This window comes from Gymnodraco acuticeps, unplaced genomic scaffold (assembly GCF_902827175.1).
Source record: "Gymnodraco acuticeps unplaced genomic scaffold, fGymAcu1.1, whole genome shotgun sequence".
Taxonomy (NCBI): domain Eukaryota; kingdom Metazoa; phylum Chordata; class Actinopteri; order Perciformes; family Bathydraconidae; genus Gymnodraco; species Gymnodraco acuticeps.
In genome coordinates this window covers 535,608-541,272 of record NW_022990004.1, presented here as the reverse complement: position 1 = coordinate 541,272, position 5,665 = coordinate 535,608, and positions in this window count along the sequence as shown.

The window sequence follows — 5,665 nt, the reverse complement described above, 5'->3', positions numbered from 1 at the left end:
ACGAATGCCGTGCTTCCATGAGCGTCCATAGAAGCATATGGACATCCCGGAAAGCTGAAAATGGACGCTAAGGCCCCCCCCCCTTGCGTTGAAAATGGACGCTAAGGCCCCCCCCCTTGCGTTGGAAAAAGCCGACACAGGACTTGACATAACGTCAACATAGGCCGACCTGGGAGTGAGGATGTGTTGACCAAGGCAAGGCCTACCACCAAGGCTACATTGCTGAAGGATCCAGACACATGACGGCGTTCATCACCCCTTGGGGGCTGTATGAGTGGGTGAGGATACCTTTTGGACTCTCCAACGCCCCTGCTGCTTTTCAGCGCAGCATGGAGGAAATGTTGGACTCTCTGCGTGACAACTGCTGTATCCCTTACCTCGATGACATCCTCTGCTACTCTGACTCCTTCACTAGCCATGTTGAGGGAGTACGTCAAGTCCTGAGAGCCTTGGCAGTCCCATGGTGTCAAGCTTCGACCAACAAAGTGTGAGCTGTTCCAGAAAGAGGGTCAGGTATGTTGGGAGGCTGGTCTCTGCAGACAGTGTCAGGATTGACCCAAAAGACATTGATGCCATCATGTCCCTGAAAGAGAAGAGGCCAAGCACAGTTGGAGAACTGCGGAAGTTACTGGGTTTCTTAAGCTACTATAGAGCCTATATTCAAAACTTCTCAAGCATTGCAAAACCAGTTTATGATCTATTAAAAATTAAAGGAAACTCTACCGTGACACAGGGGAAACATAAGGTGGGAAAAGGAGCTCAGCTGCCCTCAAGGACACCTGTCCTGTGGACTGATGATCACCAAAGGATTCTTGAACAGCTGATTGACACGCTTTCACACCCACCTGTGTTGGCCTATCCGGATTTCGAACTGCCATTTGTGCTCCACACTGACGCCTCTCAGCAGGGACTCGGCGCTGTGTTGTATCAACGACAGGATGGAAAATTGAGAGTCATCGCCTATGGTTCAAGAACTCTGTCTCCCGCTGAGAAGAATTACAACATGCACTCAGGGAAACTGGAGTTTTCTTGCTCTTAAGTGGGCGATATGTGTGAAATGTAGGGATTACCTGTTCTATGCACCCCATTCACAGTATACACAGACAATAATCCCCTCACATACAATGATAAGTACTGCCAAGCTGAATGCTGTGGGCCACCGATGGGTAGGTGAGCTAGCAGACTTTAGGTTTGATGTCAAATACAGGCCAGGAAGAGTGAACATAGACGCAGAACACGCTCTCTCGTCTCCCTCTTGACATTGACACCTACGTCAGAGAGTGTACTGAGGAACTCACAAGATAAACCATCCAAACCACATGGGATGGTTGTGAGTCTGCAAAGAGGCAGGATGTTGTTTATGTTGCTGCATTGGACCTGCTTCATGCTCAGAGTCACCTGTGAATGTGTCACCCCTTACCATTGACCACAGTGAGCTAGTCAATGCCCAAAGGGAGGACCATGCAATCGTGAGCTATCCAAACTTAAAGAGGCCAGGCAGTATGACCAATGAGGACAGGAAGAGAGCCAGTGGTACACTCAGAAAGCTCATGCACGAGTGGGGAAAACTGCACATGAAAATCACTGTTGTACCGGACGGCCAGTCAGCGACAGCACATCTCGTCTTACCATCAGCGATACCACCCCCCTGGTACTAAAGCATCTCCATGACGACATGGGACATGTTGGGGCTGAGAGGGTCATCCACCTGGCTCGAGACCGTTTCTACTGGCCTTTCATGAAAAAGGACATTGAAACCTATGTAACCAGAAAGTGGTCCCTGTATCAAACAAAAGAAACCTGTGAACGACACACGTCAGAGCACCAATGGGCCAGCATCACTTCATCTGCACCACTTGAGCTTGTGTCTATAGACTATATGCACCTGGAAACTAGCAAAGGGGGCTACGAGTACATTTTAGTAGTTATTGACTATTTTACCAGATTTGCTCAAGTCTACGCAACAAAAAATAAATCTGGCAGAACAGCTGCTGAAAAAATCTATAATGACTTTATTCCAAGATTCGGCTACCCGGCCAGGTTACACCACGACCAAGGCAGAGAGTTCGAAAATGACCCTGTTCAAGACCCTGAGGCATCTGGCAGGAGTTGCTTATTCGAAGACAACCCCATACCACCCCCAAAGAAACCCAGCTGAGAGGTTCAATAGAACACTGCTCCAAATGTTGAGGACCCTGGGGGAAAAAGAAAAGAGCAACTGGAAAGACCACTTATCCCTGGTTGTACATGCATACAACTGCACCAGGCATGAGGCAACAGGCTTCTCACCCCACTACCTCATGTTTGGACGGCACCCGTGTCTCCCAGTAGATTTAATGTTTGGTCTGTCAGCCAAAGGTCAGACTGAAAACAACACAGGGCTATGCTAAGAAATGGGCTCTGAGAATGAAGAGGCTTACCGGATTGCATCTGAAAACAGTCAACACTCCAGTGCAAGAAACATGAAGTACTATGACTGTCACATCAAGGGAGTTGTGCTCCAACCTGGTGATAGAGTCCTAGTCCGCAACATGAGTGAGAGAGGTGGACCTGGGAAAATTGAGGTCCTACTGGGAACAAACTGTGTATGTCGTCAAAGAACAAGTTGGTGAAATTCCTGTGTACAAAGTGTGCCCTGAGACAGGTGGTGATAAGATCCGTACCCTCCATCGAAATCTCCTACACGTTGTCAATGACCTACCTGTAAACCCGCTACCACCTAGAGGGAAGAGCAAGAGTCATCATGTTGAGAAACAATGACAGAGAGAGACATCACAAAGCAGTGACTCAGAAAACTCTGATGATGAGGCACCTAGAGTACGATACTGGCTAAGAGTACCTCCACAAGCTGGACTTCACTCACAGAATGTTGAACCTAGCTCTGGATCTCAGCAAAACACAGACGGTCCGAAAAGGGTACCTGAACCACATAGATATAGAGTGCCATCGAGATATCATACACCAGAACAAACATGGAGTTGTTACACCTGAGAGAGAACCAGACAAGAACAACCAGAAGAACGGACTGATGAGGAAGACCTGCCTGTGGATTCTGAAACACCGGAAGAGCATGAGTATGTACAAGTATCCTATGGCTATGACCGACCTGTGACACCTCAGGATGAGCCAGTGAGGAAATCCACCCGGGACAGGAGACCTCCTCAAACGCTGACATATGACTCCCTTGGTCAGCCATCCTCCAGATCATGTGGGTCTAGAGACCCAGCGGGACTCTATACTGTACAAGCCCTGCCATTCTGGGGAATGCAGCCCGTTCCTATGCCACATTACACTACACACCAGACACTGCCTTACACTACACACCAGACACTGCCTTACACTGTAATGCTACCATACATACATGCATATTGAGAAGGAAAGATTGTTACAACCCACTCTCATACATATTGTATTCACCTGTAATTTAAGGAAGTGCCCTTGTGAGAGTGTGTATTTAGGTTCAAAGAGAAGGGGCACAAGTTAAGAGGTTGATGGTTAATGTCGGGAGCCATTTGTCTTTGTCGGGGAGTGTGTGACCCACACAGTGTGTGATCACAATTTATGTTTATATTAATATCATTTTAGAAACCTGTTTAACAATGGACAGCAGGGGGCAGTAGATGGTAGGGTAACACTGCCGTAAAGGGGTTTGTTGTGATTTGCGCCTGCCGTAACGGACTGATGTGGAGACGGAGCTGCCGTTGGCTTGCCATTCTGGCAAGACCCGCCAAATGAGCAGCTAAGAATTTGGTTGTTCATCATTTCTCCTGTTTTGCAGGAATACTATCTGTCATCGCGCCCTGCATAGCGGGGCCTGTTACACGTGCAGTGGGAGGGCCATGACATCTGATGCGTGGATAAGTCACGGAAGAAGCCGTCAGGTGTGCTTTTTGATGGCAAGCGTGCCTTTTTGACAAGCGCGCCACCACGCTTTCCCCGTCGTCTAAAGCGCTTTCGGTGAGGCAGGATGCAGGGCAACCGGCGCAGGTAGGTAGGAATATCTGACAGTAGAGGGGGGGGAGTTGATTTACGGTTGCCAGATATAGGTTTGGGCAGCAGTGTAAACTCCAGTGAGGGTCTTAGGTGGAGGAGAGCTTGGCGATCATAGACAAGCAGAGCAGGGACATTCTGACAAACTGTGACGGGGTTCTAATTGTCCGTCCGAAAACACTGGCCTAGTCGGTTGGGTAAGCTCCAAAACTTTATTTTCAGCAGCAAAAAAATAAATAGCGAACCAGCACAACTTAAAAAAAACGAAAAAAAACGTCCAAATCAGACCGTCCATCATTCCCGGAGAGTAAACGTGTTCAACTGTTGCCTTCTCTGCAACGATCTCTCGAACACTTCCCAGCTGTTGCCTTCTCTGTAACATTCCCCGAGTTCCCCTTCCAGGGCCAACCCGTCCCTTATTAACTCATAGCCCCTCCCACCAGGCTTACCGTCAACAGGTGACAACAATTAAACTCCAAACCACATTTCAACATAAAAATCCGACCCAAACATAAACAGGTTAACCACCTCTTAACATAATCATTCCCCATAATTAACAAACGTAAATTAAATAATTGCATGGTTCATAGCAGGAATTTAAAACACGGAAGTGATGCGCCTCCGTCTTTTCTACGAAATGTTTGGTGTGTTGTATGTGCGTGTGTGTAGGCTGTCAGTGACGGAGTCAGTCGCTCATGTGCTCCGTCACATTGCGCCTCCGTCTTTTTTTTGGACTGTGTCACTCTGAAGAATGTTGCAGTGAAGGCAACAGCTGGGACGTGTTCGGGGGTTTGTTGCAGAGAAGGCAACAGCCAGAACACGTTTACTCTGCTGATATAAATAAAGTTTTTTTGGAGCTTAAACAACCGACTAAGCCATGTATCGAATGGACGAATTGAACCCCGTCACACAAACATAAAACAAAAACAGGATAGCTAAAGGCAGAGAGCTGAGGGAGCGGCATGCCGACACAGGCGCCATCTTGAAATCCCCATCATATAATAATTATGACATTAGAGGCTTCTCAATTCTTACATTTCCCCTCCTCGAGACTTAGTCCCGCCCACAGGAGATGCGAGCGGAGGACCGAGGAGGGGAACCGATGAGAGAGGAGGGGAAGCAGCAGACGTTTAAAGAAATGAGAACTCCTCTCCTCTGAGCGGTCATTTTAAAGAGACATTTTAAAGTTCATTATTACGTGGCAACAGCTGCATCAGCTGTCGAGTGTTTTGTCATAGCACTGTATTTTATAATCTCTGTTAGATCAGCTGAACATTTTTACCCCATATATTTACTTTGAATTCATTGAGAGTACGGTATAATGAGACAATAACAGGCTACAGATGCGGACACACACACACAAATATATCAGGGTTGCCAACTTTGGGTACCTGGCTGGAGTGAGATTTTGATATCATGGGTTTAATTACACATATGCTCACTAAATGACTGCTATCGTGTCAGTAGTGGGACCTTAGCATATATATATATATATATATATATGATATATATACAAATACACAATATTGGACACAGCCTATAAAGGGTACAACATTTCATTCACTAATGAAAGTCAAACACATGTTTGTTTCCACTGTTTTATTGTGTGCCTGTCGCGATAAGCAATTAATTGACTTATCGTACGATAAATAAAAATGAACTCGATAACTTTTCT